This window comes from Epinephelus fuscoguttatus, linkage group LG23 (genome assembly GCF_011397635.1).
Source record: "Epinephelus fuscoguttatus linkage group LG23, E.fuscoguttatus.final_Chr_v1".
NCBI lineage: Eukaryota > Metazoa > Chordata > Actinopteri > Perciformes > Serranidae > Epinephelus > Epinephelus fuscoguttatus.
In genome coordinates, this window is record NC_064774.1 from 29,153,262 (window position 1) to 29,177,854 (window position 24,593).

Below are 24,593 nucleotides of genomic sequence, written 5' to 3' on the forward strand. Positions count from 1 at the left end.
TGGCCCCGGCATAGTTTATGCATTCTGCCAACAGTAGTTGTACACATGCTGCTCTCGTACAGACCCGGGTCCAGCAACCACAATAAGGCTGAGGCATCTGAGATTTTTGCTTGTTATTTATGTGATCTATGCTCCCACAACAGCCCACAATGACAGAAATGAGCACAAACAAGGTGCGCTTCACTCACAAGCAGAAATGTCAACGAACAAAAAAATGCACAGTCGCCACCGTGATGTAACACTTGCTGAAATAAAATGGATCATCAATATGTTGTAGTTTCTATACAGCGTCTCTGCCGCAGAATTGAGCTGTTTGCGTTTAACAACAACCGGTTACTTTCTGTGAGAGAAGAAGAGTTGAGTCACATCTATTAGACTTTCTTCATGAGTGGGATAAACAGTGCACCTGTTGCTTTAGCGATTCAGCTCCTTAGATGTGCTAATCATTGCTGCCTAGGGAAAGTAGCCCTGATAGGAGTCTAGCAGCTGTGGATATGATGTGTACAGTTCACTATGGAGAACGCTAATGGCTACTAATAACACAGTGTTATTATTGGGTGGGAAAAAAAAAAACATGGGCAAAGAGGACAGCCCTGCTGGGGCCCCCAAATGGTGACAATTATTAAGCAGGGAAAACAGCAATAACAAGATATGCCATTTTGGGTGTCCTCTGTCTCCCATTAAGATTGTTGTGGCAGTAAATAGCAGGTAAATTGGTCTCTTCAGGGTCTTTGGGAATGCATAGTGGACTAATGGCTGGTGTGGCTGTCTGCTGCCTTCTGATACAGTTGTGTAAATATCCCAATTAATTTCTGTTAATGTTGAGGCTACATTCCCTGCTCAGTTAAAAGTCAACAGCCGCATTCTAGGCTTTACCTCAACACAGCAAACATGACTATAATATAAAAAAGAGCTAAGAGAAAACTAGCTGGAGAAATGTTAAGAGGAGCATTAAAATGCTTTCATTGCAATACTTTCATTGCAAATTAGAGAGATAGTGTCGAGAGAAATGGAACGACAGCAGTGTGCAAAGGCAACAACACCGTTAAGTGGAGGACAAAGAGTCCTTCCTGTTTCTTTTAAAACTGGGATCGATGCTACAAGGAACAAGGGTCAATATAAATTTGGTGAAATAAAAGCTAAATGGTCCTGAGAAACCAAGACTTGTTGACACCACTTCCAGGCTATTTAATTAAAGCAGCAGCTCCCACCGCCATATACTTGTGATGTCAGTCTATGCATGACTAAAAAGTCAACCAAACAGCTGGGGGAAAAAAGTTCACAGGCAGGACAGCAGACATTTTTGCCTAACATTAGAAAGGCACCTGTCGCTTTGTTGGTTTTCCTTCCCTTCCGCTAGTGCAAGACAGATTGCACTATGCATAAAAGAGTGCCCCGACTCTTATCCATGCTGCTCAACAGAGTATAGCAAATCTGTGTAAATGGCTGTAAACGTCAAAAGGGCAACCGTGTTTCAAATGGACTTAAGTTACCACACATGGTTCTGTGCCTATTCTGGGTTTTAATAGTATCTCTATGTTTTTATTTTTTGAATGTTTGCTTTGGGAAATCAGTGTATATATATATATACACTCACCAGTGATTTTCTTTACTCTTTATTCTCTCTTTAGGCTTGTTGAGGAGGTAGTGAAATGAAAAAAGCCAATTTCAAATGAATCTCTAAAACCATTTTGATTATAATCTCTCCTGTGAGTGTGAACATGCTACTAAAAGCTTGTTTCAAGAGTGAAGAAATCAAATTCGCATGAAGTAAAGATTGCTTGTCCTGTTGCAATCAAACCTTTGGAAATGAGTTCAAATAATGTTCCCTTCCTCTACGCTGGTGTGCAGACGCTTTGAAGCACTGTGAATTTCCATCCAAACATTTATTTGCCTGTTGACATACAGTAACATGAAGACGCATGACATGGCTTCTTTGTTTGAAGCTGAACTGAGATGTCGATGTCAAGGATGCATTTTCCAGGACTTGGCTTCAAGGGTTGGTGGGGGCAGCACGTTGCTACCGCCACCAGTTCCAACATTGAAAGAGGGGACCAAAAAAACCTCAACTGTGATCATTAATTTTGTCCACCTGCCTGGCTGCTGGAAATGAAAACAGGCTGGCAAGATGAGGGCCCGGAGGGCGAGAGGCCCAGAGTGGGCATGTGTCTGCCTGTCATACATTGGCTGGACCTGCATCAGTCAGTGCTGTCATAGTGCCTACTAAACAGTGGCAGGCAATGACAGAAGTATGAGAGAATAAGGGGAAAGAGCAAAAGAAGACTGCCAAAATGTGCAGTGGGGGTGTGACATTGTCAAAGAAAATGTATGAAATGTGTACAGGTCTTTAAAATACTTGCACTTTTTATTAGCAGGGTTAGAGGGGACTCCTCTTTATAATGTTTTGTATTGTTAACAAGCTTTTGAGAAATTACAGAAAACTGACAAGACAATGATATCTTGAGCAGCACATGTTTTAAAGGATAGGTATCAGCCAAAATAAAACCAACTAAATTCTGGTCTTCTTTGTCTGTGCCTGCTCGTGTCGCAGTACTGCTCTGCTCTTACAACAGCCCACAGTGTGAGAATGTTGCTCGTATATGGGAGTGACAATTAGGGTGTTTTGCTGTGAAAAATCATTTGGGGGCACTAGTGCAAGTGACTCGGAATTCAAATGTCAGACTATCAAAATAAACAAATTCGTTTAGCTGCAACTCTGGCACTCTCCTAGGGCAGCAGAGTACAAAACATTCAGCTAGCTTCTTATTTTTAGCCTGCGCTTCGAGGTAAAGTTGCCAGCTGGGGTCACATGCGTTGCCAGCAGGAGCTCATACTGTATATCTGTAACTGTGCAGTACCTGCTGTACAACTGTGTGTACACTGAGCATCTCTGTAGTTTCAACAACTCCAACAAGGTAACACTTAAACTTTAATTCTTATCATATCAATAATTTAAGCAGATCAATTCAGTAGTCTCGAACCAAGGTTTGTAGAACTTGAATTAATTAGCTTGTACTGTTATTTTCATGTGCCAGACACATTTAATGCTGCTCTGTGAATATATGTATCAGACTGGACTCTGTATTGGCGTGTCTCAATTTTTAAAGGACTCAGAACAGGGGCCAAAATGACATGATTGAGATGTTCCTCACAATAAAATACACTTAGCTTCCAGTTTATTATGTGCACTGAGCTAAAACTAATGCAGTCTTACACAACAGTCCTGCTTTTGAAAAGCATCACGCTATACCAACAATTGTTTCTATTATTCTGTCCAGTTTATTCATATCAATACGGTTGATATTGGGACCACCGCTTTGTACAGGACAATACAGTTAAAAAAAGCGAACATTATAATCTTCATGACAGAAAGATATACAGCAGGACTGTTGTTATTTATTGGGCTGCATTTTTATAGCTAGGTGTATACTTAACAAACTGGAAACTATATGTTACAGTGTCAATGTGACCCTGTCCTGATATACTATTTCTGATAATCAGTCTCAATTTCTATATGCTAATCTTTACATGCCATTTGTAATAGGTAGGAGTCAGACACTATGATTTCTTTGCCCTCAATGTAGCAGCCCGCTCAGCTGACCTCATTTGTGGATCCACATTCTCTTTAATGTGGTGCTGCCCTGCAGAAATGGGGTCTAGCTCATAAAAATCTAAGGTTTACAGGGTGACTCTGAAATTGAGCGTAACACAGCTCAGTGCAGCCATGATCTACCCCTCTGCTGAGTCTACGTGTGAGCAGAGTGCATAATAGACACTTGCTCGGTTATTATGCTGTATCATTAGTACGGTCAAATGACAGCATGCCAGGTTCTTCTTTGATAAGTTTATTCTGGAGCTGCTGTCCTGGAGATGACAAAGGTTTGTCTGTGAAGGGGGCTAATAACATTAGCTGACAGATCAGGAGGCAGCCTGAACAAGCCAAATAATAAAAACAACATGAAATCAGTCATGCTATTACCTAATCAGAGTTCTCTTTATCATAGAAAGAAAAAAAAAAAAACAGAGAGGAAAAAAAAATCAACCTTTTTCTGTGCTTGCATAAACACAGCCATTATCTGGGTAAATAATTATTCACAGTGTGTGTGAATGTTGATTACAGCTTCCTCCTGTTGTGTGTAATAGGAGGGAGACATTCACTCATCAAATATGGATGAAATGGATGTTGATGCTTTCCATCATGGCACTTAATCATGGCCTTCAGTAAACGGTAAGGGCAGGCGGGATGTGATATGGCGACTGTAACTGATTGGTAAACACTGGCTGGTTTGCCTGCTCTGTATGTGGAGGCAGTAAGAGGCAATGATTGTGTTTAAGCTAAGCAACTCAAAACTCTTTAAACACTAAGGTATGGCTCATGACAAACTTTGTGTGAGTGTGTGAATACAGCTCTTGGCATGTCAGCACATTTTTGAAAGTTAGTGTTGGGGAGTTTGTCTGCAAATTCTGTATCAGCACATGTAAAATGTTAATGGAAACTCTGACTAATTTTAAGGAGGGAATATATAAACTCTGGTCTTTGCTTTTGCATAGTGCTGTGACAGGCTGCCACAGTGGTGAAAAAGCTGACCTCAGGTGACAGTCATCTGCACTTTTGTCCACATGCTGTGCTGCCATCCTGTGTACACAGTGCTGGGTGCACTGACACTCGCAGACCTACAATCGCCTTACTTAGCAATATGTTTATCACCCTGCCATAGATTTCCTCTCAAACTGAATGATGAGCTGGAGCCAGCTGCAAACAGGCACACATCCAATTATTGCACGAGTTTAGCATGCAGGACTCATCGACCCGCAGAGCGCAGACAAACAAAAACCACAGACAGGGAAGGAGGGGGAACGAAAACCCTGTATAACCAGAGCGACTAACCCCTTGATCCTCACTTGATCTTCGCTTGTCTTCAAAAGGTAGGATCAGTGTCAGGCTAAGGTCAGAAAGTAAAGGCAAGGGGGCCTATAGGGAGAGGGGATGAGTTTCAGCCCTGAACCACAAGATAGATCAAGTTCAGGCAGGGGACAAATTGGCAAGTAGAAGGAAAAAGAGGAAATGAGGGGTATTTTGGATCACAAATAAATGTGGAAAGAAAACCTGGCTGTATCTGGGCTGATGGATCAAATCTGAGTGGCTACCTAGCACCATATGCAAAGCTGCCAGAAGCCTAAGGGTAACAGAGCTCCTCCATTACCACATCCTACAGTCTACTTTCAAGGAAATACAATCCGGCAGCATTAAAGAAATAAAAACCATACTATAAGATAGCACAAATCTGTCTTGGAAACATAAATGTGCAGCTTGTTCCTGAGTAACCACAAAGTTTCACTCTCGCTCGATGTTTTGAAAAAGTGCACCAGCAGTAACACATAACACAGAAAGCGGTCTCGAGTAGCTAATTACTATGCAGGAATAACTAATGCTTGCTGAATGCACTGGTGTTTATTTTAAAAAGCCATTACGTAAGGTAATGAATATGCGTAGACTCTGGGGGCCAGCGGCTCAGCAAGCTCAGTGTTTACTCTGCTTTAAAAGGGTGCTGCTTGCATTTGGGCTCATTATAAGCTGCTCTGTATTCAGGGTAAAAGTGGTTGATAGTAATTCAAGGATTTGTGATGTATAGACTAAATTAGGGCAGTGATTTACGAAGGATGCGCAGCTGACTGCTGTAGAGAAGTTTTCAAATTCGTTCCTGATTGAAAGGACTGACCTGCAGTTTACCTGGGAGGAAAAGCTTCCAGCGAGAATAGACCACATGGCTGATTTTCTTTGTATTGCCTTTGATAAGCTGTTGGAGGCCAGTTTTCTCACAGTGGACATATGCAAGTGTGTGAATCACTTTTATTTGCCTCTTTGTGCTACACTTCATGAATGTGTGTGAATATATTGGCTCAACATACTTAAGTGTCACGTCTGCCTGCCTTATTCTACAATCAGAAGACGGTAACCGAGACAACTAGAATTATCGCCTTGTGGTTGTATTCCTTCGCTAACCAGTCAAGTCACAGTTACAGTTTAGAATCATGTCTGGGAAACCACAGATGCTTTGCGCACATCTTCACCCCAGCAGCACAGAAGATCTTTATAATCACCATAGTCTCAAGATTAGTGTCGCCAATGCAGTATCTGACCAAATGTCTTCCCATTCTGTTATTGTTTGTTATAGTTATGACACTAAATAATGTCCAGAAGAGATTTTTTTGCTGAACATTATGATGTCACAGTGAAGTTGACTTTTGACTTTTTGGATATATGATATCATCACTTCATCTTTTTATCATATTAGACATTTGTGTAGATTTTGTCATAATTTCAGTATGAATTATTGAGTTATGGTCAAAAAAATATTTTGTGAGGTAATAGTGACCTTTACCCTAACCCTCCGTTAATCTTAACCCTAACCGTCAACCACCAAATTCTGATCAGTTCATTCTTGAATCCAAGTGGGCGTCTCTGCCAAATGGAAGAAAATTCCCAAAAAGCTTTTGTGAGATATCATGAGAATGACACAGGCTAGGGTTGGGTCAGTATGAGGAGAAAAAAAAAAAAAAAAAAAAGGGTCCGGTTTTTGTGAAAAAAAACAAAAAAAAACAAAAAAAAAAAACGCATCAAGTTGGTAATACCAGATTTTCGCCACTTGGGGGCGCAACTGACTCATTTAAAATAAAAAACGACCTTAGGACAACAGAGTGACAGTAACAAGTTGTTTCTTTTATTCCTTACCAATAAATTTTGCAGCTTACTCAATCAGTGCAAACAAGGTTCGCCTCCTTCGTCTGGCTCAAAGCCAAAGCGTTGCCATAGTGGCGCATTCCTTGATTTTGTCGAGACTAAATTGTCCGCCATTATCGACTCCCCGTCACTATTAAACAAACTCCAGGCTACATTAGAGGCGCATGTGCACTCGCACATCCTAGCTCAGTCCCCGCCCCAGCCCCTCTCTCTCCTGCTTGCTGTGCACTTGGTGAAGAGGCAGACACAAGTGCTCACAGACTCGGGCGTACTATAAGCGGAGCGGACTACGTGTAAAAATGTCTGTGAAAAATCCCTGTAATGTGATAAATACATGCTGAACAGTCTTTTGTGTGACACTGGTGCGCGAAGCGAAGTCCGCGCGGTTGTGCTTTGCACGCACAGGGCTTGCGTACGTCCACTTTTACCGGGCGGACCTCCGCGGCATCCACTCCGCGTACGTTCTGCCCAAGTATGTGGTCCAGTTGGTCTCAAAAAATAAAACCCGGTCCAAGACGGAGTATCGGACCGAACTGGTATTACCGAGAACCGACCCAACCCTAACACAGGCAAGGTCACAGTGACCTTTACCTTTGACCACCAAAGTCTAAACAGTTCATCATTGAATCGAAGTTTGTGCCAAGTTCAAATACATTCCCTCACAGTGTTCTTAAGCTATCATGTTTACAAGAATGAGACAGATGCAGGGTCACAGTGACCTTGATCTACGACTTCCAAAATCAAATTAGTTCATTGTTGAGTCCAAGAGGACATTTGCGCCAAATTTAAAGAAATTCCCTCACGGTGTTTTTGAGATATCCTGTTCACAAGAATGGACAACCCAAAAACGAAATGCCTCCAGCCACGGCTATCGCCGGTGTGGAAGCATAAAAATGTCTGACCATGGTAGTGATGGGTATAATGCTGGGTTTACACTGGATGAAGAAGGGCCCCAATCTGTTAATTATCACGCAGCCACCCATCTGCAGTCGCCTGGCCATTCACACCAGCAACAACGCATTGCTCCACACCAATCAGAAAAAGATTCTGCTCTCTGCTCTGTTTAAATCACATGTAGAGCTATGTTTCTGTTTGCTTGTGACCGTGTCTGTGAGTGTGTGTAATTTCATGTCTGTGAGGCTCTGCACGTCTCTTTCGCTCTCTGTTTAAACACAACTGACAAATATGTGGAAACCCTGAATATACAGTACAGGCCAAAAGTTTGGACACACCTTCTCATTCAATGCGTTTTCTTTATTTTCATGACTATTTACATTGTAGATTCTCACCGAAGGCATCAAAACTATGAATGAACACATGTGGAGTTATGTACTTAACAAAAAAAGGTGAAATAACTGAAAACATGTTTTATATTCTAGTTTCTTCAAAATAGCCACCCTTTGCTCTGATTACTGCTTTGCACACTCTTGGCATTCTCTCCATGAGCTTCAAGAGCTAGTCACCTGAAATGGTTTTCCAACAGTCTTGAAGGAGTTCCCAGAGGTGTTTAGCACTTGTTGGCCCCTTTGCCTTCACTCTGCGGTCCAGCTCACCCCAAACCATCTCGATTGGGTTCAGGTCTGGTGACTGTGGAGGCCAGGTCATCTGCCGCAGCACTCCATCACTCTCCTTCTTGGTCAAATAGCCATTACACAGCCTGGAGGTGTGTTTGGGGTCATTGTCCTGTTGAAAAATAAATGATCGTCCAACTAAACGCAAACCGGATGGGATGGCATGTCGCTGCAGGATGCTGTGGTAGCCATGCTGGTTCAGTGTGCCTTCAATTTTGAATAAATCCCCAACAGTGTCACCAGCAAAACACCCCCACACCATCACACCTCCTCCTCCATGCTTCACAGTGGGAACCAGGCATGTGGAATCCATCCGTTCACCTTTTCTGCGTCTCACAAAGACACGGCGGTTGGAACCAAAGATCTCAAATTTGGACTCATCAGACCAAAGCACAGATTTCCACTGGTCTGATGTCCATTCCTTGTGTTTCTTGGCCCAAACAAATCTCTTCTGCTTGTTGCCTCTCCTTAGCAGTGGTTTCCTAGCAGCTATTTGACCATGAAGGCCTGATTCGCGCAGTCTCCTCTTAACAGTTGTTCTAGAGATGGGTCTGCTGCTAGAACTCTGTGTGGCATTCATCTGGTCTCTGATCTGAGCTGCTGTTAACTTGCGATTTCTGAGGCTGGTGACTCGGATGAACTTATCCTCAGAAGCAGAGGTGACTCTTGGTCTTCCTTTCCTGGTCGGTCCTCATGTGTGCCAGTTTTCAGCGCTTGATGGTTTTTGACTCCACTTGGGGACACATGTAAAGTTTTGCAATTTTCCGGACTGACTGACCTTCATTTCTTAAAGTAATGATGGCCACTGGTTTTTCTTTAGTTAGCTGATTGGTTCTTGCCATAATGTGAATTTTAACAGTTGTCCAATAGGGCTGTCGGCTGTGTATTAACCTGACTTCTGCACAACACAACTGATGGTCCCAACCCCATTGATAAAGCAAGAAATTCCACTAATTAACCCTGATAAGGCACACCTGTGAAGTGGAAACCATTTCAGGTGACTACCTCTTGAAGCTCATGGAGAGAATGCCAAGAGTGTGCAAAGCAGTAATCAGAGCAAAGGGTGGCTATTTTGAAGAAACTAGAATATAAAACATGTTTTCAGTTATTTCACCTTTTGTTAAGTACATAACTCCACATGTGTTCATTCATAGTTTTGATGCCTTCAGTGAGAATCTACAATGTAAATAGTCATGAAAATAAAGAAAACGCATTGAATGAGAAGGTGTGTCCAAACTTTTGGCCTGTACTGTATATTTTATCATTTATCATAGTCAGATAATTTATATCATTCAAAATGAATGATCAGTGGGTTTTCTTGCCAGATTTGGGTACCATCCTACGTCAAGTGTGAACAACCCAATCTGTTATCAGCGCTGAAAGCAAGCAGGCAACGCTCCATGGAAAATCGCAGCGCTTCCGCATCCTTCATGAACCCGGCGTAAGGCTATAGCAGTAGAAAGGGCAGGTACACTGTGGAAAGGTGAAAAAAGGAATGAAGCTGGAGGTGTATGGGACAGGAGCTAGGGCTTAGCATGGCTGCCACGTCCACTACTCTGACAACTAATTTGCCCTAACATTTCAGCAAAAAGGTCAGACAACCCTCTGCCCAAGTTTATGAATAGTGTATAGGGGCTCTGTCTGACGGAGAGGAGAAACAGTGAACAAGGCAGGTAGAAGGTCTCTTCATTGACTTGGCTTTGAGAGACGAGGGAGGCTGCTCTTGTCAGTGTCCAGATGGGAGCTGCTCTGTATCCTCTAAATCAGGAATGGAGTTCTGACCTTATCTTATTCAACTGGGCCACACGCTTAAGGCGCCGAATTGTTCAGCTTGCACTCTCTAGTGCCTGCAGATTTCAAAATAGGACCTTTGACAGCGGTAGAGAATTAAACAGTAAAAACACACACACGCAGGAAAGAATTCCTCGATTGTAATAAATTCTCCCTGCATGCAGACGCAATACCCTTAGGCAGTTTATGGTTATGCCTTTGGTCCTCCAGGATGTAAATAAATGTGCTTTCACACACTGCTCTATTTTCATATTTTAAGGGAACTAAGGCAACAGCAAATTCAGAGACTTCCTTCTACTTGTGGCACTGACTGAAGAGGAAGTGCGCTTCCATGTGAAGAGGCGGTGGACTCAATTTTTGCAGCCAGCAGTACTATCAACCTACACTGGTCCTGAGAGCCAGAGATATGGACAGGACATATACCACACCAAAACAGGATAGCACTGGCTACAATTTCTCCAGATGAATAATATTAACTTAGATGTAACACAACAAAATGAGACCCCACTCTCTCTCTCTCTGCTCATGTGGGATTATTCAACACAATCACAAAGCAGGCGAGTTGTGAGGAAAGCCTCACTGAACGGAGAAATGATAAATTAAGGACTGGAATGTTTAGCATCACAGTGCACAGTGTAATTCCTTTGAGAAGGAGCACACAGCCCTGCACAAACAGGCTTACGTTTACAGTACACTACAGGCTCTGCACATTAAGCTAAAAGATTAATGTTGCTAGTTTGTCCTCCCACATGTTACCCGTTTACCGTCTCCTGAGGTACTCGCAGGGTCACATGGCTCCAAAGTTACTCTTCCTTCCCAGCCATTCAGACCACGGTCCACATGAAAACACCCAATTCCCAGGATGCTTTCTGTCCAGATGGGCCGAGCCAGCGACACTTGTTCAATTAAAGGCATCAGGGGAGACCTAACCACTTCATTATCTGCAAGCTGGCCCCACATTGATCAGCCTGTCTGGGACCACTCACAGCCTGTGTGACAGCTTAATCTGGGCCCTGCACATGCACAAACTCCGTCTTTCACTCTCACACACACGCTCACTGACACGTACACACATAAACACACCGATACTCAATCTATTACAGAGTGATGTGGATATACTCTGGATTCTCCACAGGTGTGAGCATGTTTATTTGTCTGTCTCCAGTCAGCAAAAGAAGACAGAGCAAAAGGAGGAAGGACGAGGTTCTGGGGGATTGGATCGGTTTCATTCATTTCCAACTGTCGAGCCATGAAAACAAATGGCTGTCTTTCTTTGAGTTTCCTGGTGAAACCTGGAGAAATCAAATTGCTAGGATAGAGCTAAAGTCCCAATCTGGAGTACAAGCTTAGTGGCCACCTGTGGCACCTGGATTGGTACACCACTCGCTTTCTACATGTTCATGTTGCAGCACTGATGACTCAAACAATCCTGAAAATAAGACCGCCTGACCTGTTGATGCAGGAGTCATGGTCTGAATTTCTTATAAAAATGATTCAAAATACAGAGTTACCGTGGGTTTAAAGAACATTTCAATGAATGTTATTAATTCAAATATCAATAGCAATATGGGGCATATTCTGCATTACCTAGTTGCTGGGGCCTTGGGTTTAATGACTTGTTAGGCCATGTCTTACATTTAAAAGGAACCTGTCTGATTTTGTCGGAACATCAAGATGAGAAAAAGACGAACTTAAGACAGCTCACACTGACTGTTATGACCACCTTACACTAATCGATCAAGTTCACAGCAGCACACACCAACTGAGATAAATCTCAGGATTTAATTCCAACACTGTGACACTGAAAGTGCTTGTAAGTCATTTGGTGTAAGGCGCGCATTAGCTGATGCTCTGTCACAACAAGTATACTGTATAATATGTTAGAGACGTTGGACGATATAACAGAATGGTAGATACAGTATGTGCACACTGGTACAGATTCAGCAATACCGTATCTACCACAGGAGCAAATCAGGACTGGATTCTCACAAGATGTTGCGATTCATTAGTGATCTTGTGATCTCACCAATCCAGCTGCCTCACAAGGTAACGTGGTTTGGGGATGGAGGAGGAAAGTAAAACTGTAAATACTGAAACTTGTAACAAGTTTAATCTTGTCAGGAATCCTAAAGCTTTTACTTTAAAAGAACTTTACCATTTAGAGTCTTTTGTTTTTAACTTAAGTATATTTTTTTTGTTTGTATAGATGTTCTTAATAAAAGAAAAATATATCTAAATATGAAGACGAATGGCAAGGTTATTTTAAACCACTTCTTAAATGAATTTATAGAACAATTACTGTATCATTATCAGTGACATAAAATAACATATGCCTTGATAGAGGATTTTGGCCATATTGCCCAACCCCGGTGAAGACTACAGTTTCAACCACCCACCAACACACCCAGGGCTGAATGGACACATGGTGTGCATTTTCTGGATGACACTGGCTTAGTTGACAAAATGAAACCCTGGCCTTGCTCAACAGTCATTAACAGTGAAGTATCTAGGCCATGTCTCCTTCCACTGAAACAGCCCGCTGGTTTGATGCCTCAGCTCTTGAGATTTCCCCCAACTTCTACTCATCCTCACTCTATCGCTTCTCTCCCGGATCCTATCCCTACGTATTTATTTCTTCCTCTGTTTGTTCCTTCTTTCCTTTGCTCCTTGACCCCCATCTCCCTCCAGCCCCTGTCCTCCCTCTACTCCCTTCATTTCTACTTCTCCCCCTCCAAATGATCACATGCTGAGAAAGCAAGAAGGCCAGGCCTAAGCCAGCTCACTAAGTGAGCACTGAAGGTCTGTGGCATTAAAGCTCCTCCTCTCCGGCCCTCGGAGAATTGGAGAGGCGACAGATAAATAAATAAGACCTGTAGGGAGTGAGTCTTTATGGCAGCTGCTGCACAAATTTATGGTGTTTCTGATAACAACTCATCATAGCTGTTAGGCCACACTGACAGTGGAGAGAGAAAAAGCAGGGGACCTCTGTTGGTAGGGATGTTGTAAAAGGGATAGTTCAACTATTTATTTTTCTCAGAGATGTCCATTTTGTTTATCATAAACTAGTCTGCAACTGCACACAAGAGGCCAGGGAGAGCATGGTTTTATATCAGAGCCCTGAGTTGAGCAAAGCTGGCAAATAAATCCAGGGTCTGGCTTCTTCCCAAAGCTGATTTTAAATCATGATAATTGAAGCCTGATATGAACTTTAAAGCACAGACTGAGTTCACACCGGTTCACTACGGAGAAGACAGAGTTAGAGCTGTGATGCTCGCAGTCGCAGGGCAGCAAATATTAATCAAACATTGATGAAAACATTTTTTTTTGTGAAAGTTTTAATAAATGCCAAAGAATGAGCCAAAGAAACTTAAGCAAGACACTTTTATTTAATCAGTGGGGTGCAGAGCCTGGCAGGAGCCAGGCTGTGATAAATGAAAAAGTGCCTTGTTGTATAGTTCGTGTAAAAGATGACTTTGTAATTTTGTCAATGCAAGTTTGAAACCAGGAAGACTAATTTTTTCAGGGTGAGATGTCTAGAGCAGCAGAAACTCCTTATAATAATAATAACCAGAATAGTTGCCGCTCTGTGTTCTGCAATATAAGAGTACTGTTAAACACATTTTAATATGGAATGTAATGAAATGTGTTTGTTTTGTCAAGACATTTGCCATTTACACTTTACACCCAAATGTATTAAGTGTTAAGTTTTTAATTATGTAGTTGTGTAGATGACATAATGGCCTCCACAGACTAGAAATTGCTTTCAGACAGGTGTATATACTCAGTTTAGAGCAAAGCTTTAACAAAACTTTCATTACTTTCTTTATATGGTATTTAAAACAAGACTCTATGTAACCACAGTTACAGGATACAAAATTATGTTAATGTCTATTTACTTATTTATATTTGATGCAGATTTATCTCTGCAGCATATTTAAAAATTTGACCAAAGAGCAACAGCCACGTCTGAAGCTAAGTTCATGGATAGGGGAAGCTTTAACAGGCCCGGTCCTAATCTAGCAAAGTCTGGCTAAACCTGTGAATTCAGAGATTTGAGCTTGGAGTTGTTGCTGTAGACTTAATTATTGGCTTGAGTGTAAGAACACTAAACCCTAGGCTTGTGTCAAGTTGTCAACAACAACTAGTTATCCACATGTGAGAAGAGCAATGGACAAGTTTGTTCAGTCTCTTAACACACACCATCTCTTGTATTAATTGTGTCTCTAAAACAAGAGACATAATTAATGAGGAAAACATATACCTGGATTATTAAATCAGACACTGTGTCTGCTTGAGCCCAAAGGTATTTTTGGATTTAGGAGATTTGACTGCTTTTGTATGTGTTTTTTTTTTAAAGCATACACAGTTTAAATACTTTTATCCTTCTTGTAAATCAAGTGCTTCTAGCCCTGGATTACCATTATCAGCAAAAGCTAACAAATCTTAAAATTAGAGTTTGTTTTAAATCAATTTACCTGTCAAACCACACAGTCTTTTAAACTACAACGAGAATTACTGCCCAGTGGTTGTGTGCCTCCACAAACCGGCCAAGTTGGATTTACACTTTACATCCATGTTTGTAAGAACAGGGATGCTTCACACACATCTTCACTATACTCACTATAGTCACTATACTAATTCAGTATCTGACCCAATATCTCCCCTCCCTTGAGTTATGACACTTAATAACAGCCGGATGTGTTTTTGCAGAACATTATGATGTCACTATGAAGTTGACCTTTGACGATTTGGATATATACTTTCATCACTTCATCGTTTTATCATATGAGACATTTGTGTGAAATTTTGTCAGTATTAGCATATGTTTTGTGAGGTCACTGTGACCTTGATCCTTGGGTCCAAGTTTTTTTATTTTTATTTTATTCAACCTATATTTAACCAGGTGAAGTCCCATTGAGATTAAAAATCTCTTTTGCGAGGGAGACCTGGCCAAGACAGGCAACAACAATAAACAATAAAAGCAGTTCCAGACAGAACAACAAAAACAACAATACAGGGAATTAAACATATTGATGTTTTTGTTGTTCTGTCTGGAACTGTTTTATGCCAACTTCTAGGAAATTCCCTCAAGGCCTTACTGAGATATTATGTTCATGAGCGTGAGATGGACGCATGGTCGCGACTGTCGACCACCAAATTCTGATCAGTTCATTCTTGACTCTAAGTGGACGTTGGTGCCAAATTTAATGAAATTTGACCAAAAAGAAAAACCACAATGCCTCCAGTCATGGCTGTTGCCAGTGCAAAGGCATACCAACCAGTTTATGATTATTTCTGTATCAACAATGAGAAGAGTAAAAAAACAAGCTGGTACATCTATACATTTCTGTGTTGCAGTATATTACGCAAGATATGTTAAAAACACAACATGTGTAGACATCACAGATCAGGCTTTGAAGAGTAGAGCTGCAGTCAGTGGTCTGTGTTAAATGTTTTCCCATTGCCTGCTTTATTCACAGGAGGGTCAAAGGTTAGGATCAGCTACAGTGCAGCAACCCCTCAGCTAGTAGGGATGCAATGTCTTGCTGAAGGACATTTTGGCAGCTTGCCTCAAGTGTTTACTGACAAAAGGTTTGAACTTGGGTTAAAGGCATTGTTTAGCTGACTTCACATCACTGTGCAATTGTCTGGACTAATAGAAATGCTTTGGTTTGCTCTTATTTTCCACTGAGATAGCAGGTAAATGCCATAAATGCATCCATCAAAAGCCAGCAATCACCATGGTCCTTCTATTCCATTACTAGAAAAGATACAAAAAGTGTCACAAGTTTAAGGTCAAATCACACTACATTTATTTCTAAAGGTAACTGACTTAAACTTGAAAGGCAAAAGGTGGTGAGTCAAAATAACAAAACATGCTGAGAGAGCAAGATGGTGACTCCAGAGTAGACAAAAAGGAAACAAAGGGAAAAGACGTGACGGGAGGAAACAAAAAGGAGGATGAAGAAAGAGAAAAACATATTCTTCATTCTACTCCATTCAAATCCCAGAAGAAAATCATTTTACATTTGAGCAAAGGGAGCTCCTCAGTGGCAAAACAAGCTCACTCAAGTGTTACTATTTTCCCATTATGAAACTGAGGAAAGGATGAGGAGAGAATAGCTCTATTCCCCATTTCCCTTCTTTTATTGGTCACTCTCATTCATCTCGCCAGCCTATTGATCTCAATTTTACCAGACCATTTCTCTCTGCGCTGCCTTAGTGCCACCAACAGCCGTTCATACTTAGCTGTGGACCTGCTAAATGAATGTTGGACAACAAATAAAGGCCAGGCCCCAAACAAGAGAGTCACAGCAAACGTTCACCTGGTGAATGCATCAGAGTGAAGAACGAGTTTGCTTTGGATCAAGAGAACAAGAGAGTCAGGCAGTGAGACTGAAACTGTATGACAGTGTGGTATTAGGAGGGGTTGGGCCTTAGAAAAGCTTAAGTGATGGAAAATACACATGCAGGTGTCACAGATGCACACACATACAGTAAAAAAGAAGTGAGAAGTCTGTCTTGTGAGGAACACATAAAAACACATGCACACAGAAAAAAAATGAGGCAGTTACCACTTCCCTCAACCTTTTGGCTTAGAAGCCAGATGGAAGTGAGGGTGAGTGCGAGTGCTTTTATTTTCTTAGAACTGGCTGTTGGCCGGGTGACGAGCAGGAGATGGACTTTTCACCAGGCTCTGCCCAAATGCAATCTCTGACAGTGTCACCTGGCCAGCATGGACCCCTAGGTTTGCAGTCAGTGGCATTTCATGGCATAATTTAAATCAGAAAAGGCTGCGGGTACACAATAAGAGTGTTCTGACACACTGGATACAATGACAAGAGTTGTGGAGTGGGGTAGGGCGGTGGGGTAAAGCAGTGACTCTTTACTTGAGGAGTGGACAAATCTGGCTATGAAAGTGGAAAATATCAAAGTTAAAGAGTTGAAGATCTCTGTCATGGATTGCAGCAACATCGTCTGCATGACCGCAAGAGTTGAGACAAGAATAGAAAAGCCATTTGGCATTTTTTTCGTGTAAATAAAGTGCCAACAGTCTTGTCAGCTCAGCTCTCTTTTACTTCACATAATTCTTATTTCTTTAATTTGTAATTTTTATTTACATTTGTTCTTTAACAGCCAGTCTCTTCCACCAGAGATGAGCTTATGAACATCAGGGAAACAACTCCAGTGGATTCATTTCCTACTTTTATCACCTTTTTCAGTGGAACTCGTGGACATTCTGGTCAAAGGTGCACTCACTTCTATTAAAGCAGTGAATTGTGCAAGAGAGGGAAACAGGCTGGTGCATTAGTGCACTAGCATGGACTTCACACTCTGTTACCAGGAATATTTTTCTCCGATGTGCATTCACTGTGCAGCACACAGGATGAACTTCAGCTACTGGTGGGAAAAAACAGAGTTTTCTTCATCCTCCGTTTTGTGCTTCACAGAGATGTGACTTTGAGGATCGATATCAGAACCTGTGCTGCAGCTGCCAGGCTTTCAACTGTTCAGAGTGAATCGTGACACAGAGCACCAAGGCAAATCAAAAGGTGGAGGAATCTGTTTTTATACTAACAGTGGCTGGTGTAATGACGTGCCAGTGATCCTACAGCACTGTTTTCCTGGTCTGGAAACTTTTTTCATCAAATGCAAACCTCACTACTTACCCCTTGAGTTTATTTCATTCATTCTAGTCGGAGTTTACATTCCGCTGCAGGCCAATGTGCAGGAGGCACAACTCATGCTTTGCTGACCAGACACTGTTTGTGTGGCAGACAAACCTGTATTCCCTAAGGGCTGTCCTCTGTGACTTTAACAAAGGTAATCTCAGCCACAAACTCCCTGAATACAGTTTGCTAAATGCCCAACTACAATCAGCAGTGCCTATCATGCCGTCCCCCATGCTGCATTGGGACCCTTTGACCACCTCATGGTCCACCTGATTCTTGAATACAGGCAGAAAATAAGGCTCTGTAAACCTGTTATGAGGATATCTGCAGGCATGGTTGGATTGCATATTGGGATGTTTTCAGGACTGCTACCAACAGTCTGGATGAGTTCACAGAGGCTGTGACGTCCTACATCAGTTTCTGTGAATACAGCTGTATTCCATCACACACCCGAGGGAGTTACAGCAATGACAAACCCTGGTTCACAACTAAGCTCAGACAGCTAAGGTTGCAAAAGGAAGAGGCATTAAGGAGTGAGGACAAGGACAGGTTTAAAGGGTCCAAGTACAGGTTTAGCAAGGTGGCTGGAGATGCTAAAAGTCTTTAATCTGACAAACTTCAACAACAGATCTCAGCAGATGACTCGGCTTCTGTCTGACAAATCACCAACTTCAAACCTAAAGCCCCTCACTTAATTAGCAACCTGCACTTGGAAAATGAACTGAATGAGATCTACTGTCTAATCTAATCTAATTTGAAAGACAATGGGACAGTCCTGACAACATCTCCTGTGACAACACAGCTGCCCATCCCAGAAGTCCCCTTTCTCAGCACATTAGCACTTTTAACACAGGGATATCCCATGATACCACAGCAATAAAGTCCCTTTATTATGCCAGTTTTGCTTTTTTTAATACAGAAATAAACAAAGCAGGCATAATTCCACCCTAATGTGTGATTCTAGATAGCCTGCCAGCACTCTGGAAGCAGAAGACGTGTGACAAGCATGACATATACATAACAGCTTTGGCCTCTAGTGTGACATATAGCAAACGTTAAACACAGCACTTTCTAAACAATAACAACAGCATAACATGGCAATAACAAATAGAACACCTGCACTCACAGATACAACAGCTGAAATGTGTCAGGTTCTGTTAATTTTGCCCACATTAAATCAGTAAATTTAACTGTGAGTGCTGGTCATCAGTTTGTTTTGGATCATCACCACAACTGTACACCTCTATATGTTATATAACATTTATGGGGTTGTGTGAGCTGCTATTTTTCACCATAACATGGCAATAACAATCACTTACAGTCCCTGTTATATGGCATTTGATCTTGTCCTCTGCTTGGGAGGTAAGGAGCTGCGTCTTCTCTGAGTTAGCTGCTAACTGCTGCTAGCTGCTTTTAAAACTTTGTGGGTTCCACACATGACATATTGTCAAAATGTCACATCCGCACCATCCTGCCAGCCTGCGCTTTTAACACAGACATCAATTCTGCTCTATTACTACCTCAGCTGTCGGCTTAAAGGTGAGATAACTCTGTACCTCCATTTCCTTTTATACAGAAGGACAAGGCAGAATAATGTTCCAACATTCCCGCCTTAAACAGGTAATGTAAAAGGGGCTTATATTTATGTTAAGCACTCATACACTGAAGCAAATTCCTTCTATGCGAAAACCTACTTGACAGTAAATAAGACTCTGATTCTGATTTTGAACATTTAGAGCCTCTATAAGAACAAGGTCAAAGCTTTAAAGACACTAACAATGGATGCTATCACAGGAGTTCTAAAGTGTTGCCATCTGATATATTATGAAGTGTAGGCAAATTAATGTCTTCCAGTTCAGTAACATCGCATAGCTATGAAAACAAGCTCTAAATATCACAGTGTGGGCGCCAGTAAATAAACCTGAGTCCACCCCTTATTCCTTGCGTTTTCTTCTCCAGTCCACTCTATATAGCCTTCAATAACTCAGCAAAGCTGCATTTCACAGTTTCCTATAGAGGCATCTCGCCAATAAGCCTCTTAGCTACAACCTATAAGTTTATCTACCAGAAGAGGGAGGAAGGTGACCGAGATTAAGAAGAGAGGACAGAAAAAGAGAGTGGGAGGATTGGCAAAAGGAACGGAAGGAAGAGATGTCGAGAGTACAGATAGGTGGCAAGAAGACAAAACAAAAATGGGAGATTGATGAGACAGGGATAAAGCTAAAGATAGGTGTAGGGATAAGGGGAGAGGAAGAGGGAAACCATAGAGTGATAGATGTAGAGGGATCAAAAAGAGAGGAGGATTACTAAGACTGTATCCCTGACCGGGCATAAATTAGTTGGTGAAGACAACCAAACGAGAGATGAGGCAATATAAACTCCAAATACCCCATAACCCCTAAGTCCATTGGGAAATACTTAAAAGACGTTATGTATTTTTTCCTATTTCCAAAGCAACAAAGGCACAGAGGTGCAAAACAAAATTTCATTTTAGTACACAGGAGAAGGGAGTACTTTGAAGAAAGCCTTAAAATCCCTCCCAAAGCTCATTGTAATACAATGTCATTGTAATACAGTCGAAGTGCTGAAGATATGACTTGTGTGTGCTTGGAAGGGAAAAGAGTCAGCTGAAGGGGGGGTGATTTCAAAAAAGTTTTGAAGAGCGCAATGTATGCTAAAAACACTGGTCCAAAGCATATTAAAACTGCAGCAACCTTTCAGCGACTCAAAAGTGCTCGAGTCAAAAAGAATTCGACTTGGGGAAGAATTTGACAAAGCTCTAATATTGAAAACACCATAATTACAAAGTCTACCGCACTGTATGTATAGAAGTATCAGATAGAGGCCTAACTAGGGCATATGTAGCCATTTAAAAGTTTTACAGCGCTGCACTAGTCTGCAAATGTGAACAAAGAAACCCTCAAGCAGAGCAGCAAAATCTGGCACACATAATTCTCTTCTTCACACACACAGACAAACACACAAACACTATACAACACCAGAGCTCCAGGCCATGCATTGTCCAATCCATTTCTCTCTCCATCATAGCAAACAGTATTGCCTGTGGCCACGCATGTTGACACTGAAGCATCTGGAGTTGCTCACAAGTGGACGCCCACTCCATCCCTTTAGACTTTGTTATCACAAAGCAGAAAAATAGAAGGAGAGAAAAGAGTGTGAGCTGTGTGGGGTGAAATTAACGTCTTGTGAGAACAGGCATGGCTGGACTTTGGCTCCTCCAGGACGTGAGGATGCTTAATCTCACTGCAACATCTGGCAGAGGCTGGGCAGGCAGAGGCAACATCAAGGCATCCTACTGTCCAAAGGCTCTTGAGCAATTTCAGAGCTGAAGAAAGACACCATTCAGTTCTGTTCCACCCTTCCACTCCTTGGTATTTTTTTTCCCCTTCCAATGAGGTTTCTGTGTGCATGTGGGTGTGTGTTTGTTATTGTGTTATTTGCAGGCTATTCTTTTCTTTTTTAGTGCTTGTGAGTAAAAAGCTAGCCAGCAATCTTCTACAATCGATTGCTTTGTTTGAACACTGCAAATCTCTTGTGCGCCCAATGAAAAATGCACAGTTAAGCTTTATTGATCATAAAGAATGGACAAATTGCGTTGTTATGCAACGCAGTTATATAAATAAATGCCTATCATTCTCAATTGCTTTTGCAATTTATCATTTTTTGGCAAGATCAAAACCAGGTGGTCGGCCCTTTAGCCAATGGTATTCAAAAAATAACGACAGCAGTTGGAATTTGAACAAGGATCATGTACAAGCACCATTTGTTCCAGAAACAAACAAAATCTAGGTTAATACCATAATGACATCAGTACATTTAATATTTGCCCGACTGTGTTTTCTCCTTCTGTTGCCTTGACGTACACGCATTTAGAAAACATTCAAGTTTTTAGTCTATGATTTTGTTTTATTCCTTGTGCAAATAAGAACAAAATCCATAATCTGGTTTGGATGATCCAAAGTAATCTCCTATTACTACAGGCCACACACAAATCTATAATCCTGTATCTTTAGCCAACATCAAACTCCATTTTTTACGTTAGGGAGAAGAAAAAAATTGTTATTGCCTTCCCCAAGGGTGAGATTAAGTTGGAGGTCTGCGTGGCTCAGAGAGAAAAGATCATTAGCCTTGATCAGATTGATTAAGATCAGCGTGGGCAGCTCAGAACATCTCTCACCCAAACAAAGCACCGGGTCACTAAATCTATCAGCCAGTCTCAGAGGCCAGCAACACTGACCACGGTTAGATTTGATCTGTTACTGTCCAATTGTATATGAGCTGGTTTCCACTCAGCCGTGCTCATGGTCATGGTCTGTCAGACCATCATTTCGAGCAAATTAAAAATGGCTAGCCTCCAGCATCTGAATGAACACCATGCATTTTTACTGCCTCTGACATCTATTGCTTCCTCAGTATTTTATTTTTTGTAACTATTTAAGAGATCCTCTCTTTCATATTCATATTGTTACAATCAAACTAAAAATTTCATCCACACTACTGTTTTTCTTTGTCAACCACTCTTAACAACACCAACACAAATCGGTGCAGTGAGGTGTTGCATTCCAGATCCAGGTGGTTCAAAGGGGTTCCTCTAGGTCACGAGACCATTCATCTGACCTTTGACTTCCACTGCTTTCCGCTTCAGTGTCATTTCTTTATTAGCCTCTACAGGAACACTACCGGACCAAGCAATGATGTAAACTGCTGTTTACATGATCAAACTATACATCACACACGAAGTCCAGCGGGCAGAGGACATGCTTAGCTATCAGTACACGGATAGCAATGCGTGGCTGGCTCGCCGGTAAAAAACAGGTCAATGTCGCAGGCAGATCATCAATCGCCCCAGAGTACACGAGCGAGGGCCACCAGCCGCCTTCCAGGGGCACTGGCCCCCCCGGGGCTTCCACGTCCCTGTGCATCATCAATCTCAACCAACCTTTGAACACATGGTCACTGACACTAATTAGACCAAATACGTTCACAGGGAAACCCTAAAAATAGAAGAGAAAGGAGTGCAGTAGCACTCTAAGGGTTTAGTATCAGAGACAATGAACCATTAACTAAATCTATCGAGCTGTCATGTTGATCAGAACACACAGGGAACTGGGAACACAACTCCTTGTTTTTAATTAAATGACATGACTTTGGAGAGCACAAATTAATTGAGGTGTTACCATTTACATTTCAGGACTTTCAGTTTTAGTAAGTATCTCAATAAAACCTTGGAATGTGTTTCTTAGTCAAAATAAACTATAACGCAAAAAAAGATAAATTCTTTAAAAGCCCAAGGGATCTTTCATTTTGGAATTATGGTGTTGCTGAAGAAAACAACTGGACCTCTGCACAAGGAGAGGTGTTCTCCTCTCAAATTGCCAGGAGCACACATAATTAATACGAACCTTAACTTACAACATATGCCCTTGCCCTTTGCCATGCAAAGAAATATCTGCAGAATATACTTGAAATCAGTCAGAAAAGTGCAAGTACTAAGCCAAAAGGTTAGGCTCTATAAGTCTGAACTGCACATGTGTACATGAGTTGGAGAGCCTGGCTTTACTTCTGCAGTTTGATGGAATTTAACAGAGGTACCCGGGGTCCCACAGGAGTTGCCTACCCTCCCTTGGATCTGTCAAAAAGTAAAATTCACCCTCCTCTGCTCACCCTCCACCGTCCTCCCTCTCTCACTAAGCTTTCCTGCCCCTCACCTCACTCCACATCAGTGTGGAGGGGCTTTTCCATCAGTCAGAACTGTGGAATTGCCACCATTTATTCCTGTTCCCCACCATCCCCCTGACATTTTCCCATCAGCAGCACTGACGTGGCACCTGCTGCAAGGGCATTCTCACACACACACACACACACACACACATACATACAGTAATTACAGGAGGCCTGCATCTCTCATGTAGGAACACACTGAGAAAATGTCAGGTTCAAACAGTCTACAGGCGCACACATTCTACATACCAAGAGCAGACCAGAATTCAAATAGAGTTCACTGAGTTAGCAGATAACAAGGATGTGACACTATGACATATGCTTTTATATTTCCTATATGCCACAAGATAAACACCTCATGCTTGGTATAAAGATTGAGAAATAAATGCAGCATTAAAGTTTTCAGCTTTAAAGAAAACCTGGAGCAAGAGGGTGTTTGTCATAGTGATTTCCCCTGCTGGTTTGGGCCGTGTGATAGGTAATCCATCACCTCAAACTCAGCAAGGAGGAAATGCAACTCCAAAACATGCAAACACCAGCCAGCAGCTCCACTACCACTCAACACAGAGATTCAAAAAGAGCTTTTTTTCAATCTAACAGAGTGTCTGATTTGACTGACAAACAGATTCAGTCAACCAGTGGGTGAACCTCTTCCGGAACAGTGCAAAGTGGAGACAGGCAACAGCCTGCAGACAGACAAGCCAAGGCTGATCCATCCCTAAAGTCTGCTACATCCAGCACTGGTTTAGTGCCTGACCCTAGGGCTAATGAGGCCCCTCAGGGGCCCCGACAGGCAGCCTCCGTTCACCTTTGCTGGAGATAGGAAGGAGGAAAGCCGGAAGACAGTATCTCAAAATTGCCATGTCATATCTTGTTAACTTTAACAAAACTTTGTTAACTGGTAAACAAGCTCAAGATTCCCAAGATGCCATGAGTGCATGACTATATTCCTGAGTGAAATATACAACCATATGCTTCTATCTGTGGAGATAAACTGCAGTAAAACAAAATAAAGTTTAAAAAGACAAGATAAAATTTAAAAAAAAAAGGAGATAAAACAGGGATCGTTTTGGT

The 24,593-nt window shown here is 41.8% G+C and overlaps 1 protein-coding gene across 6 annotated transcripts in view; it reads right to left on the reverse strand.

Moving 5' to 3' along the window:
- Positions 1-24,593, reverse strand: part of nrxn2b (neurexin 2b) — an 812,698-nt gene that overhangs the window by 640,270 nt on the left and 147,835 nt on the right. The gene's annotated exons all lie outside the window — the stretch shown is intronic.